Below are 25,043 nucleotides of genomic sequence, written 5' to 3'. Positions count from 1 at the left end.
GAACAACTTCCAAAGGCAATAAATGCTTGAGTTATGCCACTTTTCTTCAAACTCTTCTTTCTTTTTCTCTTTCTTTTCTTTCTTTCTTTCCCCTCTCTCTTTCTATCTTTCTTTCTCTTAAACAGAACATTTTCTACTTGCAGGAACTGCAGTGGGAAGGAGGGCACAGCAGAGTCTCTAATGGGAAGCAGGATGGTCCTTCTTCATTCCTGCATTAGTTATGAATGGCAACAAACTGAAACAAGGCAACATCTCCCCTGTGTATATAGACAGAGATTGCAGGAAGTTACATGGTTTTAGAGATGTAACCCAGAAGACAGCCACCTGTCCCTTTTTTAAACCCCTTCCCCCTTTCATCCTCTGGCTTTCTGCTTCCTCATTATCATACTCCGCCACCTCTCTGCTCAGATGGCTTGAAAGAAGCTAGGAAGAAGTTTTCTGATCACCGTCTATGAGTTAGAACCGGAGACCTGCACTCGGTGCTGGTAAGGGCGTGGGTAAGCGGGCACACGTGGACACTGTTTGTGTACCTGTATATTGGAAATCCTTCAAGGCCTACATTAAACCCATACTGGTATAATCTACGCAATAATCTTTTTTTTTTTTTTAAGAGAGAGAATGGCGAGAGGGAGAGAGAGAATCCCACCGTGGGGCTCGATCTCATGACCTGAGCTGAAATCAGGAGTCCGACACTTAATTGAGCCACCCAGGTGTCCCTGTGCAATATTCTTTGTAAGATGAATTATATTATATGAGAAGGGCAGATTGCCAAGGAGTATATTTAATATAATCTGATTTCTAGAACTATATACATAGAATTATTATAGGGAAGGTTGTTAACCTCCCCCCCCAAAAAAGAAAAGAATTTGGAAGATTTTCTACCACAATCAGGGTGTAAGCAGTGATTGTCATTGTTGATAGTGATAGTGTTACAAATAACAACTGAAACAATTTTTTTAAAAATTAAAATTTGGGGCTCCTGGGTGGCTCAGTCAGTTAAGCATCTACCTTCGCCTCAGGTCATGATCCCAGGGTCCTGGGATTGGCCCCACATCGGGCTCCCTGCTCAGTGGGAAGCTTGCTTCTCCCTCTGCCCCTCCCCCTGCTCATGCTCTCTCTCTCAAATAAATAAAAATCTTTTAAAAAAATAAAGTAAGATATCAGATTGGAATTTTAGCTCTGCCATTTATCTCTGTCCATTTTTCTTCTGGATTATCTATCATTTTCGTACTAATTTATATGAATTCCTTACATTCTTTGAATGTGAGCCCTTTGTCATATGCACTGCAAACATCTACTTTGCAGATTGCCAGTTATTAATAGTGTCTTTTGATGAGCAGAAGTTGTATATTTTATACAATAAAATTTATGAAAATTTCCCTTCGTGGCTATAAGCACACATGTGTCTACAAATATGCGTACAAGATAGGGTAAAGTCAATCACCTGAAAAGTCTGGATGAAAGGACTGTAGGGAATGGAGGGTGAGATTAAGAATTAAAATGCCGACGACAGAACCAGGTACCTATCCTAGCAGTAGCTCATCAGTGTAGTCAAGCATCTCTTAGCAATAATAAAAGGAGGTAATCATGGCCTATTAGAAGATTCATTTTTCTTTAAAACAAGTTAGCTTCTCTCTGTACTGAGCTACTCCTGCAGCTTCACAAGGAGATGCCGTGGGAGGGAGGAAGTTCCATGGATAATAATATCCCTCCAGGAAACCAAATACTAGAATTCATAGGGCTGTCTCTTAAGCTGCTCTCAGTGTAAGTTGGTGCCATGGCATCAAAGTTGATCCTGGGCCAATACCCAGTGGTCTAAACACACAGCTTGGTGTAAGAACAAGAGTGAGAAGAGCTAAGGAAGTGGATTTTGTTTTTAGAAACTATTTCAGTGATACAAGAGAGCATAAAGTTTGAGAGAACTTACTTGCTTTAAATATTTATCTTCACAGAAATAAAATGATACAGATGCAGTTAAAGACCTTACATAACCTTGGATTCATTTCTTTCCTTCTCCAAAAGTTCCTGGTTTCAAGTTGGCACTGTGCATATTTTTTCACTTCTTTACTACATATATATATGTCATTAAGCAGTATGTAATATTGGATGCTTAATATTATTCATGATTGTAAATTATATTTAGATGATTTCATTTTGCAATGTGTTTTTTTTTTCCTTCACTCAGCATTGTTCTTGAGATTTTTTTTTTTAATGTTACTACACATGGCTTTAATTCACTTATTTAGACCACCATCTAGTTCCATTGGGTGAATATGCCCTACTGTGTTTCACACGCTTCTCAGCCAGCTAGGTGGTTTTCAATGTGGGTTACCTTTTCCCACCCTTGCCTGTTCTCCCCCTGATTTCAGCCCCCAATGGAGTTGTCCTTTTTTTAATCGATACATACACCTTTTAAACATATTCTGGTTATTATTGTTTGCCAGGTATACATATAAAAATTAGCTCTCAGTGCATGGCTTGTCTTTTTGCTTTGTTGCTTACGGAAGAGCTTTAATCTTTTTTTTTTTTTTCTAAAGATTTTTTTTATTTATTTGACAGAGAGAGACACAGCTAGAGAGGGAACACAAGCAGGGGGAGTGAGAGAGGGAGAACCAGGCTTCCTGCTGAGCAAGGAGCCCGAAGTGGGGCTTGATCTCAGGACCCTGGGATCATGACCTGAGCCGAAGGCAGATGCTTAACGACTGAGCCACCCAGGCGCCCCGGAAGAGCTTTAATCTTAATGTAGTCAGCTCACTCATTTCCTTTATTGGTTGTATTATTGTATTTTCTTCAGGAATATTTTTTCTTCCCCTAGAATATGTAGATATATCCCTTATTTTCTAGTAAAACTTACAAGGTTTTACTTTCATAGTGTTTTGTTTTTTTTTTTCTTTTTTTCAGAGAGGGAGAGAGCAGGGGTGGGGGGTGGAGCGGGGCGGGGAGAGGGAGAAAGAGAATCCCAAGCAGGCTCCATACCCACTGTAGAGCTAGAGGCGGGGCTCAATCTCACAACCCTGAGATCATGATCTGAGCCAAAAATCAAGAGTCGGATGGATGTTTAACCGATTGAGCCACCACGACGCCCTTTCATAGTTTTTCTATACACCTTAATTGATTTTTGAGCATAACAGGGGTTAAGGATTTCATATTTTCTTGCTATATATCTGTTCAGTTGATCCAATACCATTTATTGGATAGTAAATCCATCATCCACCTCTACTGATGGGTTTTTTTTTTTTACCTTTTTCTTTTTTAAATTGTGAAATATATACATACATATAAAGAAAAATACACAAATTCAAAATGTATAGCACCCTGACTTATCATAAGTCATCTGTGTGTCCAGCACCCCATCAAGAACCAATGCCAAGGGGCACCTGGGTGGCTCAGTCGTTAAGCGTCTGCCTTCGGCTCAGGTCATGATCCCAGGGTCCTGGGATCGAGCCCCGCATCAGGCTCCCTGCTCCACGGGAAGTCTGCTTCTCCCTCTCCCACTCTCCTTGCTTGTGTTCCCTCTCTCGCTGTGTCTCTCTCTGTCAAATAAATAAATAAAATCTTTAAAAAAAAAAAAAGAACCAATGCCAAGACCACAGAAACCCTGGTAGTGCCCCTCCCCCAGCAGGTACCACTGTTCTTGAAGGGAGTCACTTCTTTGCTGTTGTCTTTAGTTTTAATACTTAAATATGTATCCCTGAACCCCATAGTTACCTTTTTACTTGTGTTTAACTTTTATACAGAGGGAGTCAAATGGTGTGTTTTTGAACTTTTCTATAAACTTGTGTGTCTAGCTTCTTTTGCTCAAGATTATACTTTGTAAGGTCTATACATTTTATATAATTTATTCATTTATAATCCATTCATTGCCATTTAGTATTCTATTGCATGAAAATACCACTATCCTTTTATCCGTTCTACTGTTTATAGACTTCTCATGGGCTTCCAGTATGGGGTTATTACAAATAATGTTTCTGTGAATATTCAGAGAAATATTTCTTGGTGTACAGGCACACATTTCTATTGGATATATACCTAGGAGTAGAATCTCAGGCACATAGGGAATATGTATCTTCAACTTTAGTAGATAAGGCAAAAGTATTTTCCAAAGTGAGTGTAACAGTGTACATTCCCACTAGTTATGTCTGAAAGTTCCTGTTACTTGCCACTGTTTTTCGTTTTAGCTCTTCTGATGGTTAAAGGACTGAGCTGTAGGCCTTGCGTGCACCTGTTTCCCCGGGCATACATCCACTCTGGGTGCAAAGCAGTGGTGGTTCACTAGAGGCCCATTTCCTCAGGCTCTCAGCTGCCACCTCCAGAATCAGCCGCTCCCCCTCGGAGAAGAGGCCCCAGATCACAGGGTCACTTCTCTAGACCTTTCCTTCCCCAGATCTTGCCCTGGTACTTCTTCCCTACTTTTCAGCTCTCTGACACCCTTAAGCAAGTATATTTTTTATTGTCTTATTTCTTCTGGTTGTCCTCCTTCCCATTGATAGTAACGATACATGTGGCATGCATCAAGTTTTCCTACATCTGTGGTTCTTTCTCCGGGTTTTCTATTTGGTTGATCTGTTTACTACTCCTGTACCAATATAAAGGTTATCAGGTCACTAGTTTTGTCATAATGTTGATATCATCAAATCTACCTACCTGTTGTTCTTCAGAATTTTCTTAGCTATTTTTGGTCCTTTACTCTCTCTCTCGTAAATTTTAATTTCACCTGATCAAATTCTAAAAAACAAATATGATTAGAATTTTAATAAATATATAGATAACTTTGAGGTTAGTCTTTCAACTTTGCAGTATTGAATTTTACCATCCATAAACAGGACATGGTATATATAGCTCACCATTACTGTCATTTAAACACTGCTTATGTCATTGTATGTGGTCAGTTTTTATAAATGTTCCATAGGTGCTTGAAATTGTGATTTCATATTTTTGGGTACAAGGTTCTATATTATATCTATTAGAACAAACTCGTTAATTGAGTTATTCAAATCTTCTAAATCCTTACTCATTTCTTGTCTATTTGATTGATTACTGAGTTACTTTTTTATTGTTTTTTTTTTTAAAGATTTTATTTATTTATTTGAGAGCGAGAATGAGAGAGAGAGAGAGAGCATGAGAGGGGGGAGGGTCAGAGGGAGAAGCAGACTCCCCGCCGAGCAGGGAGCCCGATGCGGGACTCGATCCCGGGACTCCAGGATCATGACCCGAGCCGAAGGCAGTCGCTTAACCGACTGAGCCACCCAGGCGCCCCACTTTTTTATTGTTTTTAATATTTTATTAACATAGGCATATAGAGAACCACATATAAATGATAAGTGTTCAGTTTGAAGTATTATCACAGAGTGAACACATCCATGTAATTACCATCTACCATGAGAAATTGACATTATTAGGTACCCTAGAAGCTCCCTTGTGCCCCTTTCCAATCACAACTCCCCCCTCCCTTTCCCCCAGGAGTAACTACTATTTTGACTTCTAACACCATTAATTTTGCCCTTTTTGAACTTAATATAAGTGAAATTAAATAAATTCTTTTGTGTCAGCTTCTTGTGTTCAAAATAGCGTTAGATAAATTCATGTTGTGTGTCACTGAAGTTTTTCATTTTTATTACTTTATATCATTCAATTAAATGAATATGCCACAATGTATCCCTCCTATTTTTGATGGACATCTGAGTGGTTTTCTCTTCGCAAGGGTTGTGCATAATGCCACCATGAATATCCTTTTCATGTTTTTTGGCTTATATGTGCCTGATGTTCTGTCCGGTAGGAATAGAATTGATAATTCACAGTGAATGTGTATGTTCATCTGTTGTGGATACTGCCTGTGTTCATTTTCTAGGGTTGCTGTAACAAATCACAGGCTTGGTGGGTTACAAAATAGAAATTTGTTCTCACAGTTCCCAAGGCTAAGGCTCGAAGTCTAAAATCAAGGTATCAACAAGGCCATGCTCCCTCTGAAGGCTATGGAGGAGAATCTCCCTTCTCTCTTCCTCTTTCAGCTTCTGTTGGCATTCCTTGTGGTTGCCTAGCTCAGGGCTCTTCCTCTGTCTTCCCTTAGCCTTCTCCTCTCTGTCCATGTCTTCTCTTCTGTGCTCTCTTAGAAGGACACTTGTTGGATTTAGGGCCCACCCAGGTAATCCCGGAGGATCTCATCTCAAGATCCTTAACTTAATTATGCCTATAAAGATGTTTTTTTTCCAAATAAGGTCTCATTCACAGGTTCTGGAGGAAAGGGTGTGAACATACGTTTTGGGGGGGTCACCATTCAACCCACTAAGCTTCCAGTTTGAACTTTGGAAACAGTTTACACTTCCACCCACAGTATATGTGTGTCCTACTTTCTTACCAACATAGATACGCTCAGCTTTTAAGTTTCAGCTGTTATATTGGGTGTGTAGTAGCATCTCATTTTGGTGTGAATTTGCCTTTCTCTGATTACAATGAGATTGAATACTTTGTATATTTCTTTACCATTGAAGTGCCTTAAGGAGGACATGTAAAGGATAGAGTTTAAAAGTGCCTATTTAATTCTATTATCAGTTTTCTGTTGGTCTGCTTTTTTAAAAAATCATTAATTTAGAGGTCTTTGTATATTCTTGATACAAATCCTTTGTAAGTTATCTATATTGCAAGTAACTTCTGCCACTCCATGATTTGCTTTTTTACCACCTTAAATGGTATATTTTTTTTAAGGAGGGGGAGAGAGAGAGAATGCCAGCAGGGGGAGAGGATGAGAGGGAGGGAGAGGGAGAATCTCAGGCTGACTCTGTGCTGAGTGCGGAGCCCCACCCTGGGCTCAATCTCATGATCCTGAGATCATGACCTGAGCCAAAACCAAGAGTGGATGCTTAACTGACTGAGCCATCCAGGCGCCCCTTAAATGATATCTTTTGTTGTGGTCAATTAATTGGTCTTTTAAATTCTATCCTTTACATGTCCTCCTTAAGGAATCTTTCCCCCCAATTGTAGTGCATAGCATTTATATTTTGGAAATGGCCATCTTAACATGATATTTGCTGTAAATTTTTTGGTCTTGAATTATATTGCGTATATAATTTCACCTTTTTTATTTTGTCAATTCTAATTAGAAATAAAATACTAATATTAACACCAGCATTTTAACATTATAAATGTAAATAACAACCAGCATATAATTTTTCCTTGATCGTAACATCACTTGGGTAGGAATTACCCTTTTATGTACTTTGGGAACATTGGAGAAAATGGAAATATATTAAACTTTTATTTTAAGGTATATATTTCTTTTAGATAAGTATAATAAAAATATATAATATCTGTAAAATAAAAATGGTATACATTGTATACTATATATCAAGTTACCCTGCGAATCTTTTGTCATAAAAATATATGTATACCTTGGTCGGCTCATAAAAGTATACAGAAATGAATCCCTGAAAAGAAAAAACCAAAAAAAAGGAAAAAATATCCTTTTATGGGGGAAAAAAGGAAAGCAAACTGAAAAGCCGCGTGTGGGGTTTTTTCCCCCTCACTGACTGAGTTATTTTTAAACCTCCCACTTCGGTTGTAAACTTGTCTACTTTTTTAATTCCACACTTGTATTTTTTATATTTGCAGATTTCATTATTATGTCCATGATAAGTTTGCAATTTGTATGTACTCCTGATGAACTGTTGTTTCTGTCCTCAAGAAGATGGTGGGTGTTGTTTTTTGTTTTTTAAAGTCTGAGTGCTCTTTGCTGAAATAAAGCAGTTATGCAATACCCAGACCGGAAGTGCCCGTGTCCTGCCTTTTGGTCTGGTGAGTCACAGAAGAGGCTGTGTTTCTGTAAGAGGTGGGGAACAAGCAGGAGGGAGGCAGCAGGGAGCCAGGGCCGCACTGGGCAGACGACACATGCAGGAAGTGAGCTGAACAGGTTGTTACTAACTTGGGAGCCAAAGAGTATTTCGGGAGCGGTGTCTGTAGTGACAGAAGGTCTAGCCATGGAGAAAGTGGAAGAGATGAAATTGAGGGGTTTTTTTTATTAACAGCTTATTGGGATATAACTCGTATACCACCCAATTTGCCCTCTTAAAGTATATGCTTCAGTGGATTTTAGTATATTCATAGAATTATACGAATGTCACCACTATCTAATTGTTTTGTTTTGTTTTTTTAAATACAAAATAGACTATTTTTTAGAGCAGTTTCAGGTTCACAGCAAAACTGAGTGGAAGATTTCCCATAGGTCCTCTTCCCTCACACATGCATAGTCTCCCCCACAGGGCATTTGTTATATTTATTTGTTACACTTGATACATTTGTTACAATTGAGGACCCTTCATTGACATGTGATGATCATTCAAAGCCCATAGTTTCCTTCAGGGTTCACACTTTTATGGATTGTTGTACATTCTATGGATTTTGACAAATACATAACAACATGTATTCACCATTCTCGTAGACAGAATGGTTTCACTGCCCTGAAATAGTCTGTGTTTCTCCTATTCATCCCCCCTCCCTCCCTCCCTCCTACACTCTGGCAACCACTGATTTTTTACTGCCTCCAGAGTTTTGCCTTTTCCAGAATGTCATAAAGTTGGAATCCTACAGTATGTAGCCTTTTCAGATTGGCTTCTTTCACTTAGTGATATGCATTCAAGATTTATCTGTGTCTCTGTGGCTTGGTAGCTTGTTTCTTTTTGGTACTGAATAATATTTCATTGTCTGGATGGACCTCAGTGTGTTCATCTCTTCACCTGCTAAAGGACATCTTCGCTACTTCCAGGTTTTGACAACTTTGAATAAAGCTGCTGACAACATCCATGTGCAGGTTTTTGGGTGGACATAAGTTTTCATCTCCTTTGGGTACATACCAAGTTTGCAGGATTGTATAAGAGTATGTTTCATTTTGTAGGACACCGTTCAACTGTCTTCCCAAGTTCCTGTACCAGTTTGCATTCCCATCGGCAATGAGTACAAAGCCCTGCTGCTCCACATTTGATGTTGTCATTGCTCCAGAGTTTGGTCATTCTGATAGGTGTGCAGTGATATCTCTTTGTTGTTTCAGTTGGCATTTCTCTAATGTCATATGTCGTAGAGCATTTTTGCATATGTTTGTTATTTTGCATATCTTCTTTGGTGAGTTGTCTGTTTAGGTATTTGGCCCATTTTTAATCCGGTGGTTAGTTTTCTTATTGTTGAATTTGAAGAGTTCTTGCGTATTTTGGATAATAGTCCTTTATCAGTTCTGTCACTTGCAAATAGCTTCTCCCAGTCTGTAGCTTGTCTTCTCATTTTCTAGTCTTATTTTCTTGTAATGTCTTTGCCGGCTTTTGATATTAGGATAATGCTGTCTCACAGAACAAGTTCGCATGTATCCTTCTGCTACTGTCTCCTGGAAGAGACTATAGATAATTCATATAATTTTTTCCTTAAATGGAAGAAGGTAGAATTCACAAGTGAGCCCACCTGGACCTGCTTTCTGATTTGGAAGGTCGTTAATTATTGATTCAGTTTCTTTACTAGATAGAAGCCAATTCAGATTTTCTATTTCTTCTTGTGTGAGTTTTGATAGATTCTGTCTTTCAAGGAATTGGTCCATTTCATGTAGGTTATCAAATTTGTGGGCATAGAATCGTCCATAGTATTCCTTTCTTGTCCTTTTAATGTCCATGAGCTCTGTAGTGACCTCTTCTTTTGTTTCTGATACTAGCAATTTGTGTTCTCTCTTTTTTTCGTAGTTATCCCAGCCTGAAGTTAGGCTCTGATAAAACCCCAATAGTTTATACTCTGGTAAAATAATTTCCCTTGAGACCAGCCCTTATTAGGAAGAAAAGAATGCTCTGGTGTATTTCATAATGACTCCTTTTCCATCCCCTTATGACCATATTCCCCCAGAGTCTTTAGTGCTCAGACTTGCCCTCCAGCAATTTGTCGGTTACAATTTAGGGTTTCCTCCCCCTACGTTGGTCCCTGTGGAAGTTTTTGTCTCGGTTTCTGCTCCAGTAAGTTGTGATTCTCTGTATTCACATGTCTGTCTCTCCAATTCGTGGGATAACAGTATGCCCCATGTCCTCACTTCTCTGATGGATCTAAGAAGAGTTACTGATTTTTCATTTTGTTCACCATTTTACTTCTTGTTAGGACTCAGTGGCTTGAAGTTAGGACTTCCAAGCTTCCTGCAGGACAGACTGGAAACAGAAAGTCACTGCTCTCTAATTTGAGAACATTATTATTATTACCCCAAATTAAACACCGTTCCCATTATCAGTCACTTTCTCTGCCTTCTACCACCCCCCCCCGCCACAGCCTTGAGCAACCACTAATCTACTTTATGTCTCTATGAATTTGTCTGTTTTGGACAATTCATATAAACGAAATCATGTAATATGTGGGCTTCTGTGTTCATCCATGTGGGAGCGTGTTTTAGTACTTCCTTTTTTTTTTTTTTGCCAAATAATATTCCATTGTATGGATATACTGTATTTTACTTATTCATTAATCAGTTGATGGACACTTGGGTCGATCAGACTTTTTGGCTATTACAAATAACGCTGCTGTGAACATTCATGGACAGTTTTTTTCTATGGACATATATTTTCCCTTCTTTTGGATATTCCTAGAAGTGAAATTTCTGAGTCATTTTGTAATTGGATGATTACATCTTAAGGAACTGTAAAACCATTTTCAGTGTGGCCACACCATTTTGTAATCCTACCAGTAATGTATTAGGGTTCCACTTTCTCCATATCCTAACACTTGTTATCATCTGCCTTTTTTGTTTTAGCCATCCTAGAGGTGGTAAAGTGGTATCTCATCGTGGTTTTGATTTCTCAATTGACTAACAATGTTTTCATTTGCTTTATTGGCCATTTGTATATCCTCTTTTGAGAAATACCTATTAAAATCTTTTGGTTATTGTTAATGGGCTTATTTCTCTTTTATTGTTGAGTTGCAAGAATTCTTTATATATAATTGATACTAGACTCATCAGAAATATGATTTACAAATATATTCTCCTATTGTGTGGGTTGTCTTGTCACATCTTAAAAGTGTTTTTTGATACACAAAGGTTTTTAATTTTGATGAGTCCAAGTCATCTGCTTTTTCTTTGGTTGCTTCTGCTGTAGGTGTCATGCCTAAGAAATGTGCCTAATGTAAGGCTATGCATATTTACACCTGTGTCTTCTAGAAGTTTTGCGGTTCTTGCATTTTAGTTTATGATTTATTTGGAGTTAAGTTTTAGTTTATGATTTATTTGGGAGTTAAGTTTTGTATATGATATAAGGTAAAGGCCTAACTTTATTTATTGGCAGGTGGAAGTTCAGTTGTCCCAGCATCATTTATTGAAAGATTCTTCTTTCCCCTTGAATTTTCTGGGCACTCTTGTCAAAAACCAGTTGACTATAACCATAAGCATTTATTTCTAGACTCTCGATTCTATTTCATTAATGTGTATGTCTGTCTTTAAGCCAGTGTCACAGTGTCTTGATTATTGAGCTTTGTAGTAAATTTAGAAATTAGAAAGTGTGACTCTTTCACCTTTGTTCTTCTTTTCAAGATGGTCCCTTGCATTTATTTCCATGTAAATTTTATGATCACTTTGTCTATTCTTGCACACTACTCCCCCCAAAAATCTAACTGGGATTTGGCAGGAATGATGTTTAATATGTATATCAATTTGGGGAGTATTGTTATCTGAACACTTGAGAAGAACGTGAACTCTGCTACTTTTGGGTCAAGTGCCTATTAATACACGTTCAGGCCTAGTTGGCTTATAGTGTTTTTCAAATCTTCCTTTAAAAAAAAAAAGATTTTATTTATTTATTTATTTATTTATTTATTTATGTATGTATGTATTTATTTGTCAGAGAGAGAGAGAGAGTGCACAAGCAGGGGGAGCGGCAGGGAGAGGGAGAAGCAGACTCCCAGCTGAGCAGGGAGCCCAACATGGGCCTCAATCCCAGGACCTTGGGAACATGACCTGCGACGAAGGCAGACGCTTAACCGACTGAGCCACCCAGGAGCCCCTGTTTTTCAAATCTTTCTGCTTGTTCTGCCACGTTGCTTCATCCATTATTGAAAGTCTTGAGCTGTTCAGTTGTTTATTTCTCCCTTCAGCTTTGATAGGGTTTGCTTCATGTATTTTGGGCCTCTACTTTTCAGTGCATATGTTTATAATTGTTAGACTTTCTTGATGGATTTAATCTTCTTCATCATAAAGATGGATATAGTCTTCATGCTCCGTCTCTAGTAACAATTTTTGTCAGAAGGTTTATTTTGTCTGCTATTAGTGTAGTCACTCCAGCTCTCCTTTTGGTTACTTCTGCACATGTCTTTTTCTGTCTTTGGACATTCAATCCATTTTGCCTTTGAGTCTAAAGGGGGTCTCTTGTAGCCAGGGTATAGTTGGATCATGGTTTGTTTTCTTTTTTTATCCCTTCTATCAGTCTCTGCCTATTGATATGGAATATTTTTGCTGCTGATTTTCACAGCTGCCGTGGCTGGGAGGCAGTTGGTTGTCAGGGCTGTTGTGGAGCTAGGAAAGGGGGATGGGAATAGTGCAAGTTAAATACCCCAAAATTCACTGTTCTCGCCCACATCGGCTATTTCTCTTGAACAAATGTTCTTCAGATTGTTGCAAGTCTTTGGTTAATTTCAAAGTTCTGAAAAAGTTGATGTTGACCGCTTTTTGCCAATTTTCTCATTATTTTTGTGGCAGGGTGGATTTTTGGAGGTCCTTGCTTCATCATCCATGTGTGCTTCTCCAAATTGAATTTTTTTTTTTTTAAAGATTTATTTATTTATTTGAGAGAGAGAGAATGAGAGAGAGCAAGCACATGAGAGGGGGGAGGGTCAGAGGGAGAAGCAGACTCCCCGCCGAGCAGGGAGCCCGATGTGGGACTCGATCCCGGGACTCCAGGATCATGACCTGAGCCGAAGGCAGTCGCTTAACCAACTGAGCCACCCAGGCGCCCCTCTCCAAATTGGATTTTTAAGGTCTGTCTGACCATTCCATAATCATAGGAACACAGTTGACATGTGAAAGTGCTTTTTTACCTATTAGAATGGCAGAGATTCAAAAGAAGGATGGATGTAGAGAAATAGATATACTACTGGAAGGAAGATAAATTGGCACAACCTGCTACTGGTATGGAATTTGTAAAAATCCTTTATGGTGGTTATACCATTTGATCCAGTAATTCTGCTTCTGGGGATTTATGCTAATTGTTTAATTGGTTATTCTCTACAATGATATGTAGAGAATAGTCCATCACAACATTGTATATAGTTGTGAATAACTGAAAACAACTAAATTATCTAATAGTAGAAGATTGGATAAAAAAAATTCAGAGTACAGGTTTCTTCCAGTGTCAGAAGTAGAGCATTCCTGTGAAACTGTTACTGGAGTTATTGGAGTTGGATTATTGGGCTCAAAACAATAGAAACAAGGCCAGAGCTAAGAGTCAAAGGCCCAGGCTAGGCTTTATTGGGGCTATAGCTTGAGCTGAAGGGAGACACAGCACCAACAGAGAATAGTTAGGCTGGCCTCTGTGAACAGAGGGGAAGCCCCGCTTACATAGAGAAAGTTCCATCCTCCTGACTGGTTGGAAGGGCCTCATCCTGATTGCTTAGAAGGCAACTTAGGCAGCTCCTTGGTGCTTCTTGTAGCCGGTGGGGGGGCCTCTATTTTAAGTCCGGCTTGTGTATGAGGCCACATCCTAGCTGCATTTTGATTCTGCTCCTCAAGAGAGGCAGTTTAATCATAGCCACCAACAGACAGTGCCCCAGATGCACAAATTTTTTGTTTGGGGCTTATTCCATGGACCCTTAACTACCTTATTCCCCACCTGAGAAATTTCATCCTTCTTATTTTTAAGGGGAACGTGGATGGGGGGGCTCATCTTCTGTATCTACTTCCTGCTTATTAGGGGCATAGACCCTGTCTGTCATTGGAGGTTAAGGAACTCTCTCGCTGTCTGATCCCCAATGGGTATGGGTTCGAATCCCCGTGCAAACATCAGCTTGGAATGGAGCTGTTATAATGCAGAGGATACAGATTCAACAAGTAAGTTAAACAGGCGAGACCCAAAAAGTAACAGCAGAAAAATGGCCACGAGGGCCCAAGGAAAGGCAAGAACCAAGTAACAACTTGGCAGGTACCCCTTAATAGAGTCCTGGATGGTTTGAGCGGTAGGGTTCTTAAAATTATGGAGCCAGGAGAAACAACAAGACGGCTTTGCAATAGCACATAGTTCCCCGGGTTCGGTCAGTAAATCGTGTCAGGCTAATTGGTGATCTAAGAGCGTGAAGCCAGAGAGTCCGATAAGCTTCCATTGGTTGGCTTCAGGGGCCACAATTTTAGATTCATCACTAAGCCATCCTGATTCATTGAAAGAATACCCTTGCCTTTTCTAAAACCTTTCAGAACCCAAAATGGCATAAAGCAAAGATGCATTTACAATTTCATAAAAGCAGAAAATCCTCTTCAGATTTCTTTCAGTTAGCAAAAACAGGTATGGATGGTTTGTCATAAAAACAAAGTGGCATAAAGTGAACTTTTGGATAATGGGGGAACTTGTATATCCAGAAAATAAAATGCTATGAGGGACTAAAAATGATAATATAGATAATATAGATATATAATTATTAGAAAGTGTCTAATTTTTAAAGATATATAACACAGTTATTTATTACTGACACATACAGAAACGTCTGGAAGGTTAGTTAACATGCAACTGTTAGGGATTATCTCCAAACGGTTGGATTAAGGGCAATTTTGTTTTTTTATGTTTCATTTGTCTTATCTGCATTTCTAATGTTTTTCATAGACATACATACTGTATAGACTAAAGAAGTGATAGATGTTTTTAAAGTCAAATTAAGAAATCTTTTTTAGAATGTTTATCAACTGAAATCTGGTTAAGCAAAAATAAACCTTGGGCTGCTTTCTCTTTTCCTAATTGCTTTCAGAAGGATAAGATGGGGATACAAGTGAGGAAAGAAATCGGTACAGATGACTCGTCACAGCAGCTTAGCCATATTAGAAAACATCCATTTTCTGTCAATTTGCTGAAAATACCTTGAAAACTGAGACAGCCTTAGAAATAATCCAAATTAAGGAGTTCATTGAAATAAGGGCGACAGTTTTATGAGGCCAGGATTTATCTCAACACTTGTTTGTTCATCTCCGACGGAGCACATGCAGAGGGTTAAAAGCTCAAAATAAATGGAAAGCTCGACATTATCGGCAGTCAAATAAATGCTGTGGGCTCCAAGCCAGAGGAGCCTGGACCACTGTGGTGGCCAGATTGAACCAGCTGGGGTCTTTCTTGAATACCATCTGATTCTCCCCCTGCCCCCTTTTTTTTTTCTGGAAGAGGAGAGTTTGTCTTTTGGTGGGGAATCTGCACTTTGTAAAGCTTAAGATCATTATTGATGGCTTTGTTACTTTCTAGAGAATCAGCACATGTGATGGAACTCCAGGCCCAGTGGTTCCTAGGAGGTCCGGATCGCATGAAATTTTCTTCAAAAGGGTTAGAGTAAGAGTCAAGGGCATGAGTAAGTGCCAGTCTCCGTACCTTCGTGGCCTCAGTTAAATCTGCCACAGTGACATCTCCAGCATGTTTTTACACATGAACCTATGAAGAAATGAATGAAAGCTGTATTTTTTTTTTTTTTGAGTTGCCGATTCCTGTAGTGGGAATTGTCACTTGAGGAAAGGAATAAGAGAACAGGGATTTCTTTGAAGGAGGGACATGGGCAGCTGTGATGTACAGCTTCAAGACAGTGCCTGGAAAGGCAGTAGGGAAGTAGAAAGAGTCAGATTGTCCTGGTTTGAATGCAGCTCTACCCATTTCAGGCTGGATAGTCCGGAAGAGGTTAATATCTTGTGCCTTGCCTCCCTTTCAACGTACACAGTGAGGATATTATTTGTCTCAAAGTGTCATGAGGATTATTAAAATAGGTACCATCTAAACTTACTGGATGGAGCACATTGAGATTCAGTAAGTGATAGTTCTGGATGGAGCACATTGAGATTCAGTAAGTGATAGTTCATGTTATCAATAATTTTAATGGTAAAGGAAACGCTGTTATAACTTTCATTTCTAAACAATATCCTCTGTGGCTGATTCAGTCTTCCTCAAGAGAGCTCTGATGTGACATTTATGCCTTACAGCCAGAGAAATAGACTTAACTAGTATTTGTTCTATAAGATAAAAATAGGGGGAGAAGTGTTATTTGTGCAAATGCTAAAAAACAAAGAAGCTTTTGTTTGAGAAAATTCCTTTCAGAATAATAGGAGGAAAAGGTTTTAAAATGCCAAACAGGGAACTGAAATCAATATGGCTTTTAAAATCCAGCTACTCCTATTCATAACATATTTGTTATCTACTTCCATGTTTTATTTATCATAGTGTTTGTATTAGTCATGACTTTGTGCTTGAAAAAGACAAAAATTCTTGCAAACTAACTCAAGCACATAGTGGCTTATGCACCCAGGAAGCGGCCTTAGAAGCTCGTTGAACCAGGGATGGGGCTGGGGATCTCTTTCTCTGGTCAAATAGCTCCGAATCACATCTGCCCATCTCAGCAAGGCAAGAGAAAAAGGAGACTCCACTTCATGTGCAAATTGAAAATTTCAGGGGAGGGGGATGTGGTCTATTGATCTTCTCAGTGTGAATTAACGTTGACCCGTGGTCAGAGGCATATTTTGTTTCTACAAGACTAGAGGGCATGAAGGGGAACACACCTGGCGGAGAAAGACAATAGGCACTATAACAGTGTTTTCCAATTGCGGGTTTCAACACATCACAGCCATTATTGGGTTGAGAATTGCATATGGCGGGTCATGAGCTGCATCTTTAAAAAATTAAATAAAATAGATTTCAATGAAATTGAATAGAAAAGATCAAAGGGTATTATTGGAGAATTACTGTTTCATGAAACTCTTGTTTCCATTGTGTGTGTATGTGTGTGCACACGTGTGTTTGGACTAAGTACAATATAAAATGAATTTGTTCGTGTATGTCATGATTTTCAAAGGCTCCCAGTCTGCATTGCACTGTGCTTTTACTGGTAAATGAGTGCTCTCGATGGGAAGGTAGTCCGCTGTGTACTGGGCTCTTACTCTGCGTTCCAACCTAGGCATCGAGAGGAACAGGGAATGTGGGATAGCACCAGCTGGGGACTGGAAATAGTTGCCCCCTTACCCCCCCGTCATCAGCGTTGGGTTTTTATTTTGTTTTTGTCTGGGGAGTCTAGGGGCAGTTTTTTTTTCCCCCTTCTATGACTCAGGTTAAGATACAAGTAATTATGAGGAATGGCTTCAGCCATAAATACCACTCCGTTTGTGTGGTCTAACATATAGAGTCTCATTTGCAGGGCTGGCTTCACAGGTGTGCACCCCTGTCCCATCACATGGGGCCCCACGCTTGGCTTAATGCCCTGATGACTCCATCCTAATTTTTTGAATGTGGCCTCACATTTTCGTTTTGTACGGGGTCCTGCAAATTATGTAGCCGGTCCTTTCCACTAAACCAAGAGATCAGTGGTCAGAATCCTTTTGCCTGTGCCCAGGGAGCCGTGGCCCTCCTTAGATGTCCCCTGAGCTTGTGGGGCACATGGTACCTACAGGAGGAATATATATCTTAAGTTCCCTGCAAACCTTCATTTCACCTGATGCCTCTTCGTTTTAACTCTCTTTAAAAAGAAAAAAAAAATGCCACTGAACGTGCTCTTCCTGATTAATTTGCAGCTTGTTAATCTATACTGTAATTAGCAGCTGATTTCCTGCCTCACTTCCCCAACAGTGCCAGGCTGACATGCCCAATGAGGATGGTCAGAAACTAATCACTGAAGCCGTGGCAGCACAAACTTACGTTTAATGTATGCCCCATTTCTCCCCATCCCCTCACTGCCCCCGCATCCCTTAAATAGGCTGTCAGCTTACTAGAAGGGAAGAGACAGCATCGAATTTAAAAGAGCTTGCACTTAGGTTATGTATGCATTAAACTGAGTTCCTAACGCACAGTGTTCATACGCCAGCACTTCTCCCTGTCTCATCTTTGAGTTGTCCGTTGAACTGAGTTAATGGCTAGACCCACCCCCACCCGCCCCAGCCTCCACCAAAGGCTGCCCAGCAAATTAAAAACTAGGGATGAACTGGGCGAAATAATGTCTGATTTTTCACGCCCTGGAAAATAAACATCTTAAAACAATTTCCATTTCCAAATTGCCCAGAGCTCAGTCAGAGTTCCTTTGGCACAGATAACAAAACGTATGTAATCTTTTGTTTTGTTTCATCTTAATTCAGATTCGCTAAAACCATCAGAGGTCCCATGCTGTTCAGGTCCTCTTCCATCTGAGTAGGGAGGTCTTGCTGTGGGACTTGTCAAACCCAGAGGAAAAGCTCCTAAGACGTCGGAGCTGGATTGTCAGGTGGTCTGAGCCATCCAGCTGAATGAGTCACAGGTTGGGGTTTCAGATGCTCACTCGCACTGAAGTAGAGCTCTTTCCAAAGGGAAAGACGGTAGGGGAGACATTTGGGGGAAGAGGCCTTTTTTTGACAAAGGCCTGTTGCTGACACTGGTAATAAGCCCCCTGTTTTTGGTTTTGTTTTGTTTTTTGAGTCTGGCAGGCCCTGGTCTCTGGTTTCAGTTGAGATTGTGTTTTTTTGAGTCTTGGGATGAGACGTGTTTACCTGTCCTCCAGGCACTGAGCACACAAAGGAGCCAACACCTAACTGGATAAAAATCATTCTGTTCGTTATCAGACAGTGAATGAGTGTTCATCAGTAGACCTCTTTCTCCTCTCATCCAGAGTACCTTTAGAAAAACTAAAGATAAATTGTCAGTCTGCCCTTGGGGAATGCTATATATCACTTGAAACACTGAAATTAACACAGAATACTTCATACCCCAAGCCATATGCTAAATTCCAAAATTCACCTGAAATTTCTCCAGTGGTGCCAGTCATTTTGCCTATTATTCAATCCCATTAACCGGTACACAGCACAGCGAGGAGCAATAATGCTCGTTGCTCTTTGATCACCCAAGTACACCATCCCCATGAAGATTTTGTTTCTTTATCTCTCACACTGCGAGAAAAAGGGTAATTGTTGTTGGAATTGTTACCATCTGTGTTCTTCTTTTGAAGGAGTATCACAGTCTCAGGATAAGAAACCTATGCATTCTTATTGAACCTTCTGCCTGCCTGAAATATAAAGCTGTGTGAACACTGAGGGACATTTGTCATTCCTGTTTCTTCTCTCCAGCAGCTGTGCCCCTTTCTATGGCACTTAGCAGATTCACGTTGAACGGCAGGTGTCGCGCTGTTCATACGGGGTGTTTCTCCAGTGGGGTTCAAGGAGCTGAGGCAAACGTCACTCTCTGTCTTCCCGTGTTATCAGAGTCTGCATGTCACTCAGGGGTAAGGGGTTCTCTGGGTTCGCTCTCTCATTCCACTTGGCTGTCCTCAGAGTGGGTTTGCTCAGAATTTCACTGTTGAACCAGGCTCTCCACTCAGAGTGTCAACAGACCATAACCAAGGTGACAAGGGAAGAAGTCTCTATGGTGCCAGTGACAGGGCCTTCGGCAGCCAGCCCGAGCCCACTTCACTGAAGTCCCCAGAGGCTTCCGAATGCACAGGTGGGTTTGGACTCCCGAGTGGTTTAGCTAGAGGGTTAGCTGCAAGCAGAACCTGTGGAATGGATGGATGCCTTGACCGCAAGTCCAGAGAGATTACTTCAGAAAAATACTTCTCGTGATGAAGGAAAGCCTCAAAGAGAAAGTTGGTACTGCTCTTGCACTTGACCATTAGCATTAACTAATCTGTTATCTCCCAGTGAAACCGATACGAGGCGCATCTCGTACAGGGGGGAAAGCCTTGGAACTTATGTCTTCTGGTCCCAAGCTTGGTGTTTGTCCTGCCACACTTTGCTTTGAATGTCAAGCTAAGATGAGGGACATTTTTGTCCCTGAGTTGAATATCTCATGGCAGAAATTTCCAGGGCTAAATATTTATTGACCATCTCTCATGAGCGAGGCACTGGAAGGATCTCTACAAACCATCTAGTTCAGTAGCTTTTAAAATTGAGGCCAAAGATATTGGAGTATCCAGGGTTACTCAGACTTGGGTTTCCATTGACAGTTTTAGCAAAAAGAGCTTAGAACTTGAAAGAGGATTGAGAGCCCAGATTTACTGCTTTCTCACTGTCTGGCCGTGGGGGCTCTCAAGGCCTCGGTCTATTTAGCTTTTAAGTAGGGATAAGAACAGTGCATTCTTCAGCGGTGTTGGGGTTACTGTAAGTGGATTCAGTGACTCGACATATGTAAAGTGTTTAGGACGGTCCCTGAGACATAGTAAATGCTATAAAAGTAAGTATTATAATTATGGTGATGGTTATTCCTAATCCAGGAGTCTGAAAATATTCCATTTTGGAAATTTGCGAAAATATTCCATTTTGGAAATTCGCTCCTTCCATGGGGTTCAGAGTATAAAAGCTACAACCTCCAAACGTTAAAACTCAATAAATTCCCTATATTTGGAAGATGTTTTAGGGCTTGTTTCTTTGCAGAAGGAGCAAGGGGGGAGGGGGCACCACGGCTTCAAGATTTAACGGTCTTGATTCAATGTTCGGATGGGCTGAGGAGAGAGAAAGAAGGCAAAAGGTTTCACATATAAATCCTGTGAAAACGCACCAATTTGAGATCGCTTAGTGTTCCTTCTCTTTCCAGCAGTCATCTTAAAGAAGAAGAGAGACTTCTCTTTAGATATTAATATTCTCACTCCGTATTAGCCCCTTGCACGGGACGCTTCTTATGGAAATCTGATGAGAGTTACTGTCACTGTTGACACTTTCGAGTACTTCGTCTTCTGTCCTGGCTTGGACCGTTTGCTAATAGTTTCAGTGTAGATCTGAATTCCTTAGTGAGATTATAAGCTCCTTGGCAAGAATAGCTAGTGATGCGTATTGACAGAGCAGCTGACCACCTACATGGTTATGTTTAGAGCAGAGATATGGTGGGAGGCGCTTTTGCCTCCATCCCCAGGGAACATTTGCCAATGTTTGGAGACATTTTGGGGTCTCACAACTGGAGGGGTGCTGCTTGCACCCTGTGGGAGAGGTTAGGAACGCTGCTAAATATCCTGCAATGCACAGGACTGCCTCTCACAACGAAGAGGACCACCATACCTTCCCCCCCCACCACCCATTTTTCCCCAGCCAGCTCATTGACTATCAGGAATTCCAGAGTTAGAGGATCATATGTTTGTCTGGTGTCGAGCCCTGTTAAAATGCCAATACACATTAGGCTTCCCCTGACACTTCTATATTAGGGTAATTTCGTCTGCCCACTATCTCTTTCCAAAGGTAGGTTTTATAAAGATAGATTAAATGACAAGAGCACAGAGTATGTCCGAAGAGAAAGGCACAGGAAAGAGCTTACTGAAACCTAAAATTAACGTCTGTTTGCTCGGGGCAGTCAGACCTTTTGTACCCGCCCCGGGAGGCCCCACACAGCTACCTGGTTGAAAACAAGAGCAAAGGGCACCCGCTCAGAGCCAGCCATTCTTTACAGAGTGTCGGTCCCCTCCCACAACGGGGGCTCCAACTGTCACCAGCAGACACCCGCTCTTGGGCCACGGTCGGCGGCAACAAAACGGCAGGCCCGGCGCTCCAGGCATCTGAGCACCGCCATCTGATCCCCCAGGCACCGAGCCCAGTCTGGAGTGGAGCGAACATTTTCAAGTTTAGCACCTCTTCCTTCTGGATCACGCTCAAAAGAAAATCAGAGACACCCAGAAGATTCGTCCAGTGTGCATTATTTATTAGTAAAAAATCACAAGGGACGACGGTGTTTATTTTCTTTCTCCTGGATTCTTAAAAGTGCATGTGCCCCTTTTGAAAGCTGTTTCAGCAGTTCTCAAGAACAATTCACTCTTTCCAGTGTGTAGTTGGAGTCGATGTATTCTCTCTGAGCTCTGAATCAGAACCGAGATTTTTTTTTTTTTAAGTTTTAAGGAAAGGAGTTTTTCTTCTCCAAAAAGAGACTTCATTTTCCATTTCACACTGATACCCATTTTTTACTGTAGTGAAATAGGCATAAAAGTTCATGTTTCTAAGCACACAGTTGACTGGGGTTAAGAACAATCCATGTGGGTGCACAGCCATCACCCCCATCCATCTCCAGAATTTGTTCATCTTTGCAAACTGAAACTCTGAACCCATTAAGCTGTAACGCCCCGCTCTGCCCTTCCCCCAGCCCCTGACAACCACCATTCGACTTTCTGTCGCTATGAATCTGACCACTCTAGGTACCTCACGGAAGTTACCCTTTTATGACCGGCTTATTTTACTTAACGTGTCTTCAGTTTTCATCCAGGAAGCATGTGTAACAATTTCCTTTCTCTCTAAGGCTGAAATGATATTCCACTGGATGTCTGTTCCACATTTTGTTTACCCACTTGTCCATCAGTGGACACTTGGGTTGCTTCTACCTTTTGGCTATTTAAATAATGCCACTTAACGAAAATGGGCATAGGGGCGCCTCGGTGGCTCAGTCAGTGAAGCGGCTGCTTTCAGCTCGGGTCATGATCTCAGGGTCCCAGGATCGAGCACCATTTCGGGCTTCCCCGCTGAGTGGGGAGTCTGCTTCTGCCTCTGCCCCCCCTCCCCTGCTCATGCTCCTGTGTGCACTCTCTCAAATAAATAAAATATTAAAAAAAAAAGAAAATGGGTATATATAAATATCGAACAATTCCTGCTTTCACTTCTCTTGGGTTCCTGCTTTCGATTCTTTCTTTCATCCCAAAGTGGGCTTACTGGATGATATGGTAATTCTATTTTTAATTTTTTGGAGGAACTGCCTACTGTTTTTCATAGTGGCTGTACCATTTTGCATCCTCACCAGCAAACAAAGGTATGAATGTCTCTACATCCTTGCCCAACACTTAGTATTTTCTGGTTTTTCCTGTGTGTTTTATAATAGCCATCCTAATGGATATGAAGTGATATCTCATTGTGGTTTTGATTTCCCTGATGATTAGTGATGTTCAACTTGTTTTCATGTGCTTATTGGCCATTTGTGTATCTTCTGTGGAGAAATGTCTTTCCAATTCCTTTGCCCCTCTTTGAATCAAGTTTTTTGTTGTTGTTGAGTTGTAAGAGTTATTTATATAGTCTGGATATTAAACCCTTGTAAGATAACTTGCAAATATTTTCTCTCAATCTTGGGGTGATATCAATTGCTTGAAGTCCTTACTTTTCTAGCATACCAAATAATGGACTCAGTCACTTCAGTAGTAAAAAGATTCTCCTTTGTCGATGATAAGTTATTTTTTACCCTTCCTGAAGTCAGAGAGAATGAACAGTATGGTCTTTGGATGTCCTTCCTATCATCTGTTTGTTTAAACAGATAAACAGTTCTTTCTAACACTTCTGTAAACTGAAATTTGTATTCCTCGTGGCCAGTCGAGTCAGTGAAATGTCCACTAGGTGGTACTGTAACTGCAGAATAAAGCTGAAGGTAGATTCCAGAGTTACGTTGACAAAAGACTTGCTTCACAAAAATACGGTATTTATGTGACCTTGAACACATCTGTAAAATACCAGCACCGAAGGTTAGAGTTTATCTATTTCAGCCTTCTCCCTGTAAAATGAGAAAATTGGGATCCGGTGAGTTTAAGTGACTTGCTCAAGGTCATACTGCTGGTTATTGATGGAGCCCGGCTTCCCCGCAGGACTTTCACCCCCAATCTGGTACTTCCTCTGATTCCCCGTGCCACCTCTACGTACTGTTAAAGAGTCTTCCAGAGTGTCCTGGAGTATGCTAAAGCCCTCGTTAGTGGTTAGTGTCGCTTCTTCCAGGAGTAGAGGAAACCACAGATGTGAGCAAGATAATTCATTGCTTCTGTGAAAGATGCTTGGGCTACAGAAAAGGAAAACAAAATTCCACTAGTTTACCTATTAATCTTGGGGAAACCATTTAATATCCAGGTCTTGGTACCCTTATCATTTACTTAAGAGGTTGTTTTTTGTGTTTTTTTTTTAGATTTTATTTATTTATTTGCGAGAGAGAATGAGAGACAGCACAAGAGGGAGGAGGGTCAGAGGGAGAAGCAGACTCCCTGCCTAGCAGGGAGCCCGATGCAGGACTCGATCCCGGGACTCCAGGATCATGACCTGAGCCGAAGGCAGTCGCTTAACCGACTGAGCCACCCAGGCGCCCCAAGAGGTTGTTTTAAATGTATGCAGATGAACTTCAAACTCTGTATTATATAAAAATTGAGTCTGAGGCAGGAACTCGGAGCCTGGAGGCCTGATATTTCTGTAACTTAAACTTTTTTTTTTTAAAGTTTCTTTTTAAATTCTGGTTAGTTAACATACAGTGTAGTATTAGTTTCAGGTGTACGATGTTGAGATTCAACACTTCCACACATCACCTGGTGCTCATCAGGACAAGTGTACTCCTTAATCCCCATCACCTGTTTAACCCATTCCCCCCCCCTCCCCTTAGGTAACCATCAGTTTGTTCTCTAGAGTTAAGAATCTGTTTCTTGGTTTGCCCCCGCCCTCCGTCTCTATCTCCCTTCCCCGCCCCCCCGCCCCCCGCTTTGCTGGTTAAACTTACCTTCTTGTTTGGCAGCCTAGCTCTGTTATTTCTTTTTTGACTGTCAAATGTGGAAATTCCTATTTACCTTTCCTTGTGGCTTTGGATGTGGAACATTTATGTGGGCTTCCCAGAGCAGCTTGCCGTGCTCAAGACTGCTAATCATTTACAGATTTTCACACACTGTTTCTCACCTGCCTCTTCCCTAAGTAACTTGCTGCTGTATCACCAACGTGCTTCGCTTTTCACTCTCTGTTTACAGAATCGTCCCACCAGACAGGACATTTTCGACGTTATGTTTGTACCGCTCAGTCGTGTTCCGAGTAACGGCTTTTATTTACCCTCGTAATGAGTATAAATGATATCTTCACATTTGATCTATCACCATACAAGAATCCCTCACCAAAGTCAGAATTACCTTCCTGGAAAATCAGCGAAATCACAAAAGGCAGGATCATTGCC

General features: G+C 40.7%; 1 protein-coding gene and 1 long non-coding RNA gene across 2 annotated transcripts in view; both read left to right on the top strand.

Annotated features, from left to right (window-relative positions):
• The window catches only part of GNAQ (G protein subunit alpha q), a 307,507-nt gene that overhangs the window by 235,331 nt on the left and 47,133 nt on the right, over positions 1 to 25,043 (top strand). The window lies entirely within an intron of this gene.
• LOC145717189 (uncharacterized) lies at positions 3,568 to 19,994 on the top strand. The gene is made up of 2 exons (XR_014140256.1): positions 3,568 to 12,726; positions 12,942 to 19,994. It is a non-coding gene; the product is annotated as an uncharacterized LOC145717189 (long non-coding RNA).

Source organism: Leptonychotes weddellii, chromosome 14 (genome assembly GCF_054177405.1).
Source record: "Leptonychotes weddellii isolate Sample4059 chromosome 14, ASM5417740v2, whole genome shotgun sequence".
Classification (NCBI taxonomy): Eukaryota; Metazoa; Chordata; class Mammalia; order Carnivora; family Phocidae; genus Leptonychotes; species Leptonychotes weddellii.
Note: the sequence above shows the minus strand (reverse complement) of the source record. Positions and strands in the feature narration are given on the sequence as shown.